Below are 18,550 nucleotides of genomic sequence, written 5' to 3'. Positions count from 1 at the left end.
CGCTAATTCGTAAGACCATTTTACAATTTTGACCCCAGTTAGAAACAGACTCTAAGGTGTAAAATTTCGATTGTCCATATCTCGGAAACTATAAGAGATGATGCAATTTGGCAATCGGCAACGTAATTAGCATGCCGAATATTACTTGGAATGTGAATTGGAGCGAAATCGCTAATTCATAAGACCATTTTACAATTCTGGCCCTAGTTAGAAGCAGAGCCAATATTGTCAGATGTCGATAGTCCATATCTCGGAAACTATAAGAGATAATGCAATTTGGCAATCGGCAGCGTAATTAGCATGCCGAATATTACTTGGAATGTGAATTGGAGCGAAATCGCTAATTCATAAGACCATTTTACAATTCTGGCCCAAGTTAGAAGCAGAGCCAATATTGTTAGATGTTGATAGACCATATCTCGGAAACTATAAGAGATAATGCAATTTGGCAATCGGCAACGTAATTAGTATGCCGAATATTACTTGGAATGTGAATTGGAGCGAAATCGCTAATTCATAAGACCATTTTACAATTCTGGCCCTAGTTAGAAGCAGAGCCAATATTGTTAGATGTCGATAGTCCATATCTCGGAAACTATAAGAGATAATGCAATTTGGCAATCGGCAACGTAATTAGCATGCCGAATATTACTTGGAATGTGAATTGGAGCGAAATCGCTAATTCATAAGACCATTTTACAATTCTGGCCAAAGTTAGAAGCAGAGCCAATATTGTCAGATGTCGATAGTCCATATCTCGGAAACTATAAGAGATAATGCAATTTGGCAATCGGCAACGTAATTAGCATGCCGAATATTACTTGGAATGTGAATTGGAACGAAATCGTTAATTCGTAAGACCATTTTACAATTCTAGCCCAAGTTAGAAGCAGAGCCAATTTTGTTAGATGTCGATAGTCCATATCTCGGAAACTATAAGAGATAATGCAATTTGGCAATCGGCAGCGTAATTAGCATGCCGAATATTACTTGGAATGTGAATTGGAACGTAATCGCTAATTCGTAAGACCATTTTACAATTTTGACCCCAGTTAGAAACAGACTCTAAGGTGTAAAATTTCGATTGTCCATATCTCGGAAACTATAAGAGATAATGCAATTTGGCAATCGGCAACGTAATTAGCATGCCGAATATTACTTGGAATGTGAATTGGAGCGAAATCGCTAATTCATAAGACCATTTTACAATTCTGGCCCTAGTTAGAAGCAGAGCCAATATTGTTAGATGTCGATAGTCCATATCTCGGAAACTATAAGAAATAATGCAATTTGGCAATCGGTAACGTAATTAGCATGCCGAATATTACTTGGAATGTGAATTGGAACGAAATCGCTAATTCGAAGGACCATTTTACAATTTTGACCCCAGTTAGAAACAGACTCTAAGGTGTAAAATTTCGATTGTCCATATCTCGGAAACTATAAGAGATAATGCAATTTGGCAATCGGCAGCGTAATTAGCATGCCGAATATTACTTGGAATGTGAATTGGAACGAAATCGCTAATTCGTAAGACCATTTTACAATTTTGACCCCAGTTAGAAACAGACTCTAAGGTGTAAAATTTCGATAGTCCATATCTCGGAAACTATAAGAAATAATGCAATTTGGCAATCGGCAACGTAATTAGCATGCCGAATATTACTTGGAATGTGAATTGGAGCGAAATCGCTAATTCATAAGACCATTTTACAATTCTGGCCCTAGTTAGAAGCAGAGCCAATATTGTTAGATGTCGATAGTCCATATCTCGGAAACTATAAGAGATAATGCAATTTGGCAATCGGCAACGTAATTAGCATGCCGAATATTACTTGGAATGTGAATTGGAGCGAAATCGCTAATTCATAAGACCATTTTACAATTCTGGCCCAAGTTAGAAGCAGAGCCAATATTGTCAGATGTCGATAGTCCATATCTCGGAAACTATAAGAGATAATGCAATTTGGCAATCGGCAACGTAATTAGCATGCCGAATATTACTTGGAATGTGAATTGGAACGAAATCGCTAATTCGTAAGACCATTTTACAATTCTGGCCCAAGTTAGAAGCAGAGCCTATATTGTTAGATGTCGATAGTCCATTTCTCGGAAACTATAAGAGATAATGCAATTTGGCAATCGGCAGCGCAAATAGCATGCCGAATATTACTTGGAATGTGAATTGGAACGAAATCGATAATTCGTAAGACCATTTTACAATTTTGACCCCAGTTAGAAACATACTCTAAGGTTTAAAATTTCGGTTGTCCATATCTCGGAAACTATAAGAGATAATGCAATTTGGCAATCGGCAACGTAATTAGCATGCCGAATATTACTTTGAATGTGAATTGGAACGAAATCGCTAATTCGTAAGACCATTTTACAATTTTGACCCCAGTTAGAAACAGACTCTAAGGTGTAAACTTTCGATTGTCCATATCTCGGAAACTATAAGAGATAATGCAATTTGGCAATCGGCAACGTAATTAGCATGCCGAATATTACTTGGAATGTGAATTGGAACGAAATCGCTAATTCATAAGACCATTTTACAATTCTGGCCCAAGTTAGAAGCAGAGCCTATATTGTTAGATGTCGATAGTCCATATCTCGGAAACTATAAGAGATAATACAATTTGGCAATCGGCAGCGTAAATAGCATGCCGAGTATTACTTGGAATGTGAATTGGAACGAAATCGCTAATTCGTAAGACCATTTTACAATTTTGACCCCAGTTAGAAACAGACTCTAAGGTGTAAAATTTCGATTGTCCATATCTCGGAAACTATAAAAGATAATGCAATTTGGCAATCGGCAACGTAATTAGCATGCCGAATATTACTTGGAATGTGAATTGAAGCGAAATCGCTAATTCATAGGACCATTTTACAATTCTGGCCCTAGTTAGAAGCAGAGCCAATATTGTTAGATGTCGATAGTCCATATCTCGGAAACTATAAGAGATAATGCAATTTGGCAATCGGCAACGTAATTAGCATACCGAATATTACTTGGAATGTGAATTGGAACGAAATCGCTAATTCGTAAGACCATTTTACAATTTTGACCCCAGTTAGAAACAGACTCTAAGGTGTAAAATTTCGATTGTCCATATCTCGGAAACTATAAGAGATAATGCAATTTGGCAATCGGCAGCGTAATTAGCATGCCGAATATTACTAGGAATGTGAATTGGAACGAAATCGCTAATTCGTAAGACCATTTTACAATTTTGACCCCAGTTAGAAACAGACTCTAAGGTGTAAAATTTCGGTAGTCCATATCTCGGAAACTATAAGAGATAATGCAATTTGGCAATCGGCAACGTAATTAGCATGCCGAATATTACTTGGAATGTGAATTGGAGCGAAATCGCTAATTCATAAGACCATTTTACAATTCTGGCCCTAGTTAGAAGCAGAGCCAATATTGTTAGATGTCGATAGTCCATATCTCGGAAACTATAAGAGATAATGCAATTTGGCAATCGGCAAAGTAATTAGCATGCCGAATATTACTTGGAATGTGAATTGGAGCGAAATCGCTAATTCATAAGACCATTTTACAATTCTGGCCCAAGTTAGAAGCAGAGCCAATATTGTCAGATGTCGATAGTCCATATCTCGGAAACTATAAGAGATAATGCAATTTGGCAATCGGCAACGTAATTAGCATGCCGAATATTACTTGGAATGTGAATTGGAACCAAATCGCTAATTCGTAAGACCATTTTACATTTCTGGCCCAAGTTAGAAGCAGAGCCTATATTGTTAGATGTCGATAGTCCATATCTCGGAAACTATAAGAGATAATGCAATTTGGCAATCGGCAGCGTAAATAGCATGCCAAATATTACTTGGAATGTGAATTGGAACGAAATCGCTAATTCGTAAGACCATTTTACAATTTTTACCCCAGTTAGAAACAGACTCTAAGGTGTAAAATTTCGGTTGTCCATATCTCGGAAACTATAAGAGATAATGCAATTTGGCAATCGGCAGCGTAATTAGCATGCCGAATATTACTTGGAATGTGAATTGGAACGAAATCGCTAATTCATAAGACCATTTTACAATTCTGGCCCAAGTTAGAAGCAGAGCCTATATTGTTAGATGTCGATAGTCCATATCTCGGAAACTATAAGAGATAATGCAATTTGGCAATCGGCAGCGTAAATAGCATGCCGAATATTACTTGGTATGTGAATTGGAACGAAATCGCTAATTCGTAAGACCATTTTACAATTTTGACCCCAGTTAGAAACAGACTCTAAGGTGTAAAATTTCGATTATCCATATCTCGGAAACTAGGTTCGTCCATCGATCGATGGACGAACCTAAGAGATAATGCAATTTGGCAATCGGCAGCGTAATTAGCATGCCGAATATTACTTGGAATGTGAATTGGAACGAAATCGCTAATTCATAAGACCATTTTACAATTCTGGCCCAAGTTAGAAGCAGAGCCAATATTGTCAGATGTCGATAGTCCATATCTCGGAAACTATAAGAGATAATGCAATTTGGCAATCGGCAACGTAATTAGCATGCCGAATATTACTTGGAATGTGAATTGGAACGAACTCGCTAATTCGTAAGACCATTTTACAATTTTGACCCCAGTTAGAAACAGACTCTAAGGTGTAAAATTTCGATTGTCCATATCTCGGAAACTATAAGAGATAATGCAATTTGGCAATCGGCAACGTAATTAGCATGCCGAATATTACTTAGAATGTGAATTGGAGCGAAATCGCTAACTCATAAGACCATTTTACAATTCTGGCCCAAGTTAGAAGCAGAGCCAATATTGCTAGATGTCGATAGTCCATATCTCGGAAACTATAAGAGATAATGCAATTTGGCAATCGGCAGCGTAATTAGCATGCCTAATAATACTTGGAATGTGAATTGGAGCGAAATCGCTAATTCATAAGACCATTTTACAATTCTGGCCCAAGTTAGAAGCAGAGCCAATATTGTTAGATGTCGATAGTCCATATCTCGGAAACTATAAGAGATAATGCTATTTGGCAATCGGCAGCGTAAATAGCATGCCGAATATTACTTGGAATGTGAATTGGAACGAAATCGCTAATTCGTAAGACCATTTTACAATTTTGACCCCAGTTAGAAACAGACTCTAAGGTGTAAAATTTCGATTGTCCATATCTCGGAAACTATAAAAGATAATGCAATTTGGCAATCGGCAACGTAATTAGCATGCCGAATATTACTTGGAATGTGAATTGAAGCGAAATCGCTAATTCATAAGACCATTTTACAATTCTGGCCCTAGTTAGAAGCAGAGCCAATATTGTTAGATGTCGATAGTCCATATCTCGGAAACTATAAGAGATAATGCAATTTGGCAATCGGCAACGTAATTAGCATACCGAATATTACTTGGAATGTGAATTGGAACGAAATCGCTAATTCGTAAGACCATTTTACAATTTTGACCCCAGTTAGAAACAGACTCTAAGGTGTAAAATTTCGATTGTCCATATCTCGGAAACTATAAGAGATAATGCAATTTGGCAATCGGCAGCGTAATTAGCATGCCGAATATTACTTGGAATGTGAATTGGAACGAAATCGCTAATTCGTAAGACCATTTTACAATTTTGACCCCAGTTAGAAACAGACTCTAAGGTATAAAATTTCGGTAGTCCATATCTCGGAAACTATAAGAGATAATGCAATTTGGCAATCGGCAACGTAATTAGCATGCCGAATATTACTTGGAATGTGAATTGGAGCGAAATCGCTAATTCATAAGACCATTTTACAATTCTGGCCCTAGTTAGAAGCAGAGCCAATATTGTTAGATGTCGATAGTCCATATCTCGGAAACTATAAGAGATAATGCAATTTGGCAATCGGCAAAGTAATTAGCATGCCGAATATTACTTGGAATGTGAATTGGAGCGAAATCGCTAATTCATAAGACCATTTTACAATTCTGGCCCAAGTTAGAAGCAGAGCCAATATTGTCAGATGTCGATAGTCCATATCTCGGAAACTATAAGAGATAATGCAATTTGGCAATCGGCAACGTAATTAGCATGCCGAATATTACTTGGAATGTGAATTGGAACCAAATCGCTAATTCGTAAGACCATTTTACATTTCTGGCACAAGTTAGAAGCAGAGCCTATATTGTTAGATGTCGATAGTCCATATCTCGGAAACTATAAGAGATAATGCAATTTGGCAATCGGCAGCGTAAATAGCATGCCAAATATTACTTGGAATGTGAATTGGAACGAAATCGCTAATTCGTAAGACCATTTTACAATTTTTACCCCAGTTAGAAACAGACTCTAAGGTGTAAAATTTCGGTTGTCCATATCTCGGAAACTATAAGAGATAATGCAATTTGGCAATCGGCAGCGTAATTAGCATGCCGAATATTACATGGAATGTGAATTGGAACGAAATCGCTAATTCATAAGACCATTTTACAATTCTGGCCCAAGTTAGAAGCAGAGCCAATATTGTCAGATGTCGATAGTCCATATCTCGTAAACTATAAGAGATAATGCAATTTGGCAATCGGCAACGTAATTAACATGCCGAATATTACTTGGAATGTGAATTGGAACGAAATCGCTAATTCGAAAGACCATTTTACAATTTTGACCCCAGTTAGAAACAGACTCTAAGGTGTAAAATTTCGATTGTCCATATCTCGGAAACTATAAGAGATAATGCAATTTGGAATTGGAACGAAATCGCTAATTCATAAGACCATTTTACAATTCTGGCCCAAGTTAGAAGCAGAGCCAATATTGTCAGATGTCGATAGTCCATATCTCGGAAACTATAAGAGATAATGCAATTTGGCAATCGGCAACGTAATTAGCATGCCGAATATTACTTGGAATGTGAATTGGAACGAAATCGCTAATTCGTAAGACCATTTTACATTTCTGGCACAAGTTAGAAGCAGAGCCTATATTGTTAGATGTCGATAGTCCATATCTCGGAAACTATAAGAGATAATGCAATTTGGCAATCGGCAGCGTAAATAGCATGCCGAATATTACTTGGTATGTGAATTGGAACGAAATCGCTAATTCGTAAGACCATTTTACAATTTTGACCCCAGTTAGAAACAGACTCTAAGGTGTAAAATTTCGATTATCCATATCTCGGAAACTATAAGAGATAATGCAATTTGGCAATCGGCAGCGTAATTAGCATGCCGAATATTACTTGGAATGTGAATTGGAACGAAATCGCTAATTCATAAGACCATTTTACAATTCTGGCCCAAGTTAGAAGCAGAGCCAATATTGTCAGATGTCGATAGTCCATATCTCGGAAACTATAAGAGATAATGCAATTTGGCAATCGGCAACGTAATTAGCATGCCGAATATTACTTGGAATGTGAATTGGAACGAACTCGCTAATTCGTAAGACCATTTTACAATTTTGACCCCAGTTAGAAACAGACTCTAAGGTGTAAAATTTCGATTGTCCATATCTCGGAAACTATAAGAGATAATGCAATTTGGCAATCGGCAACGTAATTAGCATGCCGAATATTACTTAGAATGTGAATTGGAGCGAAATCGCTAACTCATAAGACCATTTTACAATTCTGGCCCAAGTTAGAAGCAGAGCCAATATTGCTAGATGTCGATAGTCCATATCTCGGAAACTATAAGAGATAATGCAATTTGGCAATCGGCAGCGTAATTAGCATGCCTAATAATACTTGGAATGTGAATTGGAGCGAAATCGCTAATTCATAAGACCATTTTACAATTCTGGCCCAAGTTAGAAGCAGAGCCAATATTGTTAGATGTCGATAGTCCATATCTCGGAAACTATAAGAGATAATGCTATTTGGCAATCGGCAGCGTAAATAGCATGCCGAATATTACTTGGAATGTGAATTGGAACGAAATCGCTAATTCGTAAGACCATTTTACAATTTTGACCCCAGTTAGAAACAGACTCTAAGGTGTAAAATTTCGATTGTCCATATCTCGGAAACTATAAAAGATAATGCAATTTGGCAATCGGCAACGTAATTAGCATGCCGAATATTACTTGGAATGTGAATTGAAGCGAAATCGCTAATTCATAAGACCATTTTACAATTCTGGCCCTAGTTAGAAGCAGAGCCAATATTGTTAGATGTCGATAGTCCATATCTCGGAAACTATAAGAGATAATGCAATTTGGCAATCGGCAACGTAATTAGCATACCGAATATTACTTGGAATGTGAATTGGAACGAAATCGCTAATTCGTAAGACCATTTTACAATTTTGACCCCAGTTAGAAACAGACTCTAAGGTGTAAAATTTCGATTGTCCATATCTCGGAAACTATAAGAGATAATGCAATTTGGCAATCGGCAGCGTAATTAGCATGCCGAATATTACTTGGAATGTGAATTGAAACGAAATCGCTAATTCATAAGACCATTTTACAATTCTGGCCCAAGTTAGAAGCAGAGCCAATATTGTTAGATGTCGATAGTCCATATCTCGGAAACTATAAGAGATAATGCTATTTGGCAATCGGCAGCGTAAATAGCATGCCGAATATTACTTGGAATGTGAATTGGAACGAAATCGCTAATTCGTAAGACCATTTTACAATTTTGACCCCAGTTAGAAACAGACTCTAAGGTGTAAAATTTCGATTGTCCATATCTCGGAAACTATAAAAGATAATGCAATTTGGCAATCGGCAACGTAATTAGCATGCCGAATATTACTTGGAATGTGAATTGAAGCGAAATCGCTAATTCATAAGACCATTTTACAATTCTGGCCCTAGTTAGAAGCAGAGCCAATATTGTTAGATGTCGATAGTCCATATCTCGGAAACTATAAGAGATAATGCAATTTGGCAATCGGCAACGTAATTAGCATACCGAATATTACTTGGAATGTGAATTGGAACGAAATCGCTAATTCGTAAGACCATTTTACAATTTTGACCCCAGTTAGAAACAGACTCTAAGGTGTAAAATTTCGATTGTCCATATCTCGGAAACTATAAGAGATAATGCAATTTGGCAATCGGCAGCGTAATTAGCATGCCGAATATTACTTGGAATGTGAATTGGAACGAAATCGCTAATTCGTAAGACCATTTTACAATTTTGACCCCAGTTAGAAACAGACTCTAAGGTATAAAATTTCGGTAGTCCATATCTCGGAAACTATAAGAGATAATGCAATTTGGCAATCGGCAACGTAATTAGCATGCCGAATATTACTTGGAATGTGAATTGGAGCGAAATCGCTAATTCATAAGACCATTTTACAATTCTGGCCCTAGTTAGAAGCAGAGCCAATATTGTTAGATGTCGATAGTCCATATCTCGGAAACTATAAGAGATAATGCAATTTGGCAATCGGCAAAGTAATTAGCATGCCGAATATTACTTGGAATGTGAATTGGAGCGAAATCGCTAATTCATAAGACCATTTTACAATTCTGGCCCAAGTTAGAAGCAGAGCCAATATTGTCAGATGTCGATAGTCCATATCTCGGAAACTATAAGAGATAATGCAATTTGGCAATCGGCAACGTAATTAGCATGCCGAATATTACTTGGAATGTGAATTGGAACCAAATCGCTAATTCGTAAGACCATTTTACATTTCTGGCACAAGTTAGAAGCAGAGCCTATATTGTTAGATGTCGATAGTCCATATCTCGGAAACTATAAGAGATAATGCAATTTGGCAATCGGCAGCGTAAATAGCATGCCAAATATTACTTGGAATGTGAATTGGAACGAAATCGCTAATTCGTAAGACCATTTTACAATTTTTACCCCAGTTAGAAACAGACTCTAAGGTGTAAAATTTCGGTTGTCCATATCTCGGAAACTATAAGAGATAATGCAATTTGGCAATCGGCAGCGTAATTAGCATGCCGAATATTACATGGAATGTGAATTGGAACGAAATCGCTAATTCATAAGACCATTTTACAATTCTGGCCCAAGTTAGAAGCAGAGCCAATATTGTCAGATGTCGATAGTCCATATCTCGTAAACTATAAGAGATAATGCAATTTGGCAATCGGCAACGTAATTAACATGCCGAATATTACTTGGAATGTGAATTGGAACGAAATCGCTAATTCGAAAGACCATTTTACAATTTTGACCCCAGTTAGAAACAGACTCTAAGGTGTAAAATTTCGATTGTCCATATCTCGGAAACTATAAGAGATAATGCAATTTGGAATTGGAACGAAATCGCTAATTCATAAGACCATTTTACAATTCTGGCCCAAGTTAGAAGCAGAGCCAATATTGTCAGATGTCGATAGTCCATATCTCGTAAACTATAAGAGATAATGCAATTTGGCAATCGGCAACGTAATTAACATGCCGAATATTACTTGGAATGTGAATTGGAACGAAATCGCTAATTCGAAAGACCATTTTACAATTTTTACCCCAGTTAGAAACAGACTCTAAGGTGTAAAATTTCGGTTGTCCATATCTCGGAAACTATAAGAGATAATGCAATTTGGCAATCGGCAGCGTAATTAGCATGCCGAATATTACATGGAATGTGAATTGGAACGAAATCGCTAATTCATAAGACCATTTTACAATTCTGGCCCAAGTTAGAAGCAGAGCCAATATTGTCAGATGTCGATAGTCCATATCTCGTAAACTATAAGAGATAATGCAATTTGGCAATCGGCAACGTAATTAACATGCCGAATATTACTTGGAATGTGAATTGGAACGAAATCGCTAATTCGAAAGACCATTTTACAATTTTTACCCCAGTTAGAAACAGACTCTAAGGTGTAAAATTTCGGTTGTCCATATCTCGGAAACTATAAGAGATAATGCAATTTGGCAATCGGCAGCGTAATTAGCATGCCGAATATTACATGGAATGTGAATTGGAACGAAATCGCTAATTCATAAGACCATTTTACAATTCTGGCCCAAGTTAGAAGCAGAGCCAATATTGTCAGATGTCGATAGTCCATATCTCGTAAACTATAAGAGATAATGCAATTTGGCAATCGGCAACGTAATTAACATGCCGAATATTACTTGGAATGTGAATTGGAACGAAATCGCTAATTCGAAAGACCATTTTACAATTTTGACCCCAGTTAGAAACAGACTCTAAGGTGTAAAATTTCGATTGTCCATATCTCGGAAACTATAAAAGATAATGCAATTTGGCAATCGGCAACGTAATTAGCATGCCGAATATTACTTGGAATGTGAATTGAAGCGAAATCGCTAATTCATAAGACCATTTTACAATTCTGGCCCTAGTTAGAAGCAGAGCCAATATTGTTAGATGTCGATAGTCCATATCTCGGAAACTATAAGAGATAATGCAATTTGGCAATCGGCAACGTAATTAGCATACCGAATATTACTTGGAATGTGAATTGGAACGAAATCGCTAATTCGTAAGACCATTTTACAATTTTGACCCCAGTTAGAAACAGACTCTAAGGTGTAAAATTTCGATTGTCCATATCTCGGAAACTATAAGAGATAATGCAATTTGGCAATCGGCAGCGTAATTAGCATGCCGAATATTACTTGGAATGTGAATTGGAACGAAATCGCTAATTCGTAAGACCATTTTACAATTTTGACCCCAGTTAGAAACAGACTCTAAGGTATAAAATTTCGGTAGTCCATATCTCGGAAACTATAAGAGATAATGCAATTTGGCAATCGGCAACGTAATTAGCATGCCGAATATTACTTGGAATGTGAATTGGAGCGAAATCGCTAATTCATAAGACCATTTTACAATTCTGGCCCTAGTTAGAAGCAGAGCCAATATTGTTAGATGTCGATAGTCCATATCTCGGAAACTATAAGAGATAATGCAATTTGGCAATCGGCAAAGTAATTAGCATGCCGAATATTACTTGGAATGTGAATTGGAGCGAAATCGCTAATTCATAAGACCATTTTACAATTCTGGCCCAAGTTAGAAGCAGAGCCAATATTGTCAGATGTCGATAGTCCATATCTCGGAAACTATAAGAGATAATGCAATTTGGCAATCGGCAACGTAATTAGCATGCCGAATATTACTTGGAATGTGAATTGGAACCAAATCGCTAATTCGTAAGACCATTTTACATTTCTGGCACAAGTTAGAAGCAGAGCCTATATTGTTAGATGTCGATAGTCCATATCTCGGAAACTATAAGAGATAATGCAATTTGGCAATCGGCAGCGTAAATAGCATGCCAAATATTACTTGGAATGTGAATTGGAACGAAATCGCTAATTCGTAAGACCATTTTACAATTTTTACCCCAGTTAGAAACAGACTCTAAGGTGTAAAATTTCGGTTGTCCATATCTCGGAAACTATAAGAGATAATGCAATTTGGCAATCGGCAGCGTAATTAGCATGCCGAATATTACATGGAATGTGAATTGGAACGAAATCGCTAATTCATAAGACCATTTTACAATTCTGGCCCAAGTTAGAAGCAGAGCCAATATTGTCAGATGTCGATAGTCCATATCTCGTAAACTATAAGAGATAATGCAATTTGGCAATCGGCAACGTAATTAACATGCCGAATATTACTTGGAATGTGAATTGGAACGAAATCGCTAATTCGAAAGACCATTTTACAATTTTGACCCCAGTTAGAAACAGACTCTAAGGTGTAAAATTTCGATTGTCCATATCTCGGAAACTATAAGAGATAATGCAATTTGGAATTGGAACGAAATCGCTAATTCATAAGACCATTTTACAATTCTGGCCCAAGTTAGAAGCAGAGCCAATATTGTCAGATGTCGATAGTCCATATCTCGGAAACTATAAGAGATAATGCAATTTGGCAATCGGCAACGTAATTAGCATGCCGAATATTACTTGGAATGTGAATTGGAACGAAATCGCTAATTCGTAAGACCATTTTACATTTCTGGCACAAGTTAGAAGCAGAGCCTATATTGTTAGATGTCGATAGTCCATATCTCGGAAACTATAAGAGATAATGCAATTTGGCAATCGGCAGCGTAAATAGCATGCCGAATATTACTTGGTATGTGAATTGGAACGAAATCGCTAATTCGTAAGACCATTTTACAATTTTGACCCCAGTTAGAAACAGACTCTAAGGTGTAAAATTTCGATTATCCATATCTCGGAAACTATAAGAGATAATGCAATTTGGCAATCGGCAGCGTAATTAGCATGCCGAATATTACTTGGAATGTGAATTGGAACGAAATCGCTAATTCATAAGACCATTTTACAATTCTGGCCCAAGTTAGAAGCAGAGCCAATATTGTCAGATGTCGATAGTCCATATCTCGGAAACTATAAGAGATAATGCAATTTGGCAATCGGCAACGTAATTAGCATGCCGAATATTACTTGGAATGTGAATTGGAACGAACTCGCTAATTCGTAAGACCATTTTACAATTTTGACCCCAGTTAGAAACAGACTCTAAGGTGTAAAATTTCGATTGTCCATATCTCGGAAACTATAAGAGATAATGCAATTTGGCAATCGGCAACGTAATTAGCATGCCGAATATTACTTAGAATGTGAATTGGAGCGAAATCGCTAACTCATAAGACCATTTTACAATTCTGGCCCAAGTTAGAAGCAGAGCCAATATTGTTAGATGTCGATAGTCCATATCTCGGAAACTATAAGAGATAATGCTATTTGGCAATCGGCAGCGTAAATAGCATGCCGAATATTACTTGGAATGTGAATTGGAACGAAATCGCTAATTCGTAAGACCATTTTACAATTTTGACCCCAGTTAGAAACAGACTCTAAGGTGTAAAATTTCGATTGTCCATATCTCGGAAACTATAAAAGATAATGCAATTTGGCAATCGGCAACGTAATTAGCATGCCGAATATTACTTGGAATGTGAATTGAAGCGAAATCGCTAATTCATAAGACCATTTTACAATTCTGGCCCTAGTTAGAAGCAGAGCCAATATTGTTAGATGTCGATAGTCCATATCTCGGAAACTATAAGAGATAATGCAATTTGGCAATCGGCAACGTAATTAGCATACCGAATATTACTTGGAATGTGAATTGGAACGAAATCGCTAATTCGTAAGACCATTTTACAATTTTGACCCCAGTTAGAAACAGACTCTAAGGTGTAAAATTTCGATTGTCCATATCTCGGAAACTATAAGAGATAATGCAATTTGGCAATCGGCAGCGTAATTAGCATGCCGAATATTACTTGGAATGTGAATTGGAACGAAATCGCTAATTCGTAAGACCATTTTACAATTTTGACCCCAGTTAGAAACAGACTCTAAGGTATAAAATTTCGGTAGTCCATATCTCGGAAACTATAAGAGATAATGCAATTTGGCAATCGGCAACGTAATTAGCATGCCGAATATTACTTGGAATGTGAATTGGAGCGAAATCGCTAATTCATAAGACCATTTTACAATTCTGGCCCTAGTTAGAAGCAGAGCCAATATTGTTAGATGTCGATAGTCCATATCTCGGAAACTATAAGAGATAATGCAAATTGGCAATCGGCAAAGTAATTAGCATGCCGAATATTACTTGGAATGTGAATTGGAGCGAAATCGCTAATTCATAAGACCATTTTACAATTCTGGCCCAAGTTAGAAGCAGAGCCAATATTGTCAGATGTCGATAGTCCATATCTCGGAAACTATAAGAGATAATGCAATTTGGCAATCGGCAACGTAATTAGCATGCCGAATATTACTTGGAATGTGAATTGGAACCAAATCGCTAATTCGTAAGACCATTTTACATTTCTGGCACAAGTTAGAAGCAGAGCCTATATTGTTAGATGTCGATAGTCCATATCTCGGAAACTATAAGAGATAATGCAATTTGGCAATCGGCAGCGTAAATAGCATGCCAAATATTACTTGGAATGTGAATTGGAACGAAATCGCTAATTCGTAAGACCATTTTACAATTTTTACCCCAGTTAGAAACAGACTCTAAGGTGTAAAATTTCGGTTGTCCATATCTCGGAAACTATAAGAGATAATGCAATTTGGCAATCGGCAGCGTAATTAGCATGCCGAATATTACATGGAATGTGAATTGGAACGAAATCGCTAATTCATAAGACCATTTTACAATTCTGGCCCAAGTTAGAAGCAGAGCCAATATTGTCAGATGTCGATAGTCCATATCTCGTAAACTATAAGAGATAATGCAATTTGGCAATCGGCAACGTAATTAACATGCCGAATATTACTTGGAATGTGAATTGGAACGAAATCGCTAATTCGAAAGACCATTTTACAATTTTGACCCCAGTTAGAAACAGACTCTAAGGTGTAAAATTTCGATTGTCCATATCTCGGAAACTATAAGAGATAATGCAATTTGGAATTGGAACGAAATCGCTAATTCATAAGACCATTTTACAATTCTGGCCCAAGTTAGAAGCAGAGCCAATATTGTCAGATGTCGATAGTCCATATCTCGGAAACTATAAGAGATAATGCAATTTGGCAATCGGCAACGTAATTAGCATGCCGAATATTACTTGGAATGTGAATTGGAACCAAATCGCTAATTCGTAAGACCATTTTACATTTCTGGCACAAGTTAGAAGCAGAGCCTATATTGTTAGATGTCGATAGTCCATATCTCGGAAACTATAAGAGATAATGCAATTTGGCAATCGGCAGCGTAAATAGCATGCCGAATATTACTTGGAATGTGAATTGGAACGAAATCGCTAATTCGTAAGACCATTTTACAATTTTGACCCCAGTTAGAAACAGACTCTAAGGTGTAAAATTTCGATTGTCCATATCTCGGAAACTATAAAAGATAATGCAATTTGGCAATCGGCAACGTAATTAGCATGCCGAATATTACTTGGAATGTGAATTGAAGCGAAATCGCTAATTCATAAGACCATTTTACAATTCTGGCCCTAGTTAGAAGCAGAGCCAATATTGTTAGATGTCGATAGTCCATATCTCGGAAACTATAAGAGATAATGCAATTTGGCAATCGGCAACGTAATTAGCATACCGAATATTACTTGGAATGTGAATTGGAACGAAATCGCTAATTCGTAAGACCATTTTACAATTTTGACCCCAGTTAGAAACAGACTCTAAGGTGTAAAATTTCGATTGTCCATATCTCGGAAACTATAAGAGATAATGCAATTTGGCAATCGGCAGTGTAATTAGCATGCCGAATATTACTTGGAATGTGAATTGGAACGAAATCGCTAATTCGTAAGACCATTTTACAATTTTGACCCCAGTTAGAAACAGACTCTAAGGTGTAAAATTTCGGTAGTCCATATCTCGGAAACTATAAGAGATAATGCAATTTGGCAATCGGCAACGTAATTAGCATGCCGAATATTACTTGGAATGTGAATTGGAGCGAAATCGCTAATTCATAAGACCATTTTACAATTCTGGCCCTAGTTAGAAGCAGAGCCAATATTGTTAGATGTCGATAGTCCATATCTCGGAAACTATAAGAGATAATGCAATTTGGCAATCGGCAAAGTAATTAGCATGCCGAATATTACTTGAAATGTGAATTGGAGCGAAATCGCTAATTCATAAGACCATTTTACAATTCTGGCCCAAGTTAGAAGCAGAGCCAATATTGTCAGATGTCGATAGTCCATATCTCGGAAACTATAAGAGATAATGCAATTTGGCAAACGGCAACGTAATTAGCATGCCGAATATTACTTGGAATGTGAATTGGAACCAAATCGCTAATTCGTAAGACCATTTTACATTTCTGGCCCAAGTTAGAAGCAGAGCCTATATTGTTAGATGTCGATAGTCCATATCTCGGAAACTATAAGAGATAATGCAATTTGGCAATCGGCAGCGTAAATAGCATGCCAAATATTACTTGGAATGTGAATTGGAACGAAATCGCTAATTCGTAAGGCCATTTTACAATTTTTACCCCAGTTAGAAACAGACTCTAAGGTGTAAAATTTCGGTTGTCCATATCTCGGAAACTATAAGAGATAATGCAATTTGGCAATCGGCAGCGTAATTAGCATGCCGAATATTACTTGGAATGTGAATTGGAACGAAATCGCTAATTCATAAGACCATTTTACAATTCTGGTCCAAGTTAGAAGCAGAGCCAATATTGTCAGATGTCGATAGTCCATATCTCGTAAACTATAAGAGATAATGCAATTTGGCAATCGGCAACGTAATTAGCATGCCGAATATTACTTGGAATGTGAATTGAAACCAAATCGCTAATTCGTAAGACCATTTTACATTTCTGGCCCAAGTTAGAAGCAGAGCCTATATTGTTAGATGTCGATAGTCCATATCTCGGAAACTATAAGAGATAATGCAATTTGGCAATCGGCAGCGTAAATAGCATGCCAAATATTACTTGGAATGTGAATTGGAACGAAATCGCTAATTCGTAAGACCATTTTACAATTTTTACCCCAGTTAGAAACAGACTCTAAGGTGTAAAATTTCGGTTGTCCATATCTCGGAAACTATAAGAGATAATGCAATTTGGCAATCGGCAGCGTAATTAGCATGCCGAATATTACTTGGAATGTGAATTGGAACGAAATCGCTAATTCATAAGACCATTTTACAATTCTGGTCCAAGTTAGAAGCAGAGCCAATATTGTCAGATGTCGATAGTCCATATCTCGGAAACTATAAGAGATAATGCAATTTGGCAATCGGCAGCGTAATTAGCATGCCGAATATTACTTGGAATGTGAATTGGAGCGAAATCGCTAATTCATAAGACCATTTTACAATTCTGGCCCTAGTTAGAAGCAGAGCCAATATTGTTAGATGTCGATAGTCCATATCTCGGAAACTATAAGAGATAATGCAATTTGGCAATCGGCAAAGTAATTAGCATGCCGAATATTACTTGGAATGTGAATTGGAGCGAAATCGCTAATTCATAAGACCATTTTACAATTCTGGCCCAAGTTAGAAGCAGAGCCAATATTGTCAGATGTCGATAGTCCATATCTCGGAAACTATAAGAGATAATGCAATTTGGCAATCGGCAACGTAATTAGCATGCCGAATATTACTTGGAATGTGAATTGGAACCAAATCGATAATTCGTAAGACCATTTTAAATTTCTGGCCCAAGTTAGAAGCAGAGCCTATATTGTTAGATGTCGATAGTCCATATCTCGGAAACTATAAGAGATAATGCAATTTGGCAATCGGCAGCGTAAATAGCATGCCAAATATTACTTGGAATGTGAATTGGAACGAAATCGCTAATTCGTAAGACCATTTTACAATTTTTACCCCAGTTAGAAACAGACTCTAAGGTGTAAAATTTCGGTTGTCCATATCTCGGAAACTATAAGAGATAATGCAATTTGGCAATCGGCAGCGTAATTAGCATGCCGAATATTACTTGGTATGTGAATTGGAACCAAATCGATAATTCGTAAGACCATTTTAAATTTCTGGCCCAAGTTAGAAGCAGAGCCTATATTGTTAGATGTCGATAGTCCATATCTCGGAAACTATAAGAGATAATGCAATT

This window comes from Rhynchophorus ferrugineus, unplaced genomic scaffold (genome assembly GCF_030347505.1).
Source record: "Rhynchophorus ferrugineus isolate W39M unplaced genomic scaffold, kcgeb_rfMv2 rfM2, whole genome shotgun sequence".
Classification (NCBI taxonomy): Eukaryota; Metazoa; Arthropoda; class Insecta; order Coleoptera; family Curculionidae; genus Rhynchophorus; species Rhynchophorus ferrugineus.
The sequence above is the reverse complement of the archived record's forward strand: the minus strand, read 5'-3'. Positions refer to the sequence as shown.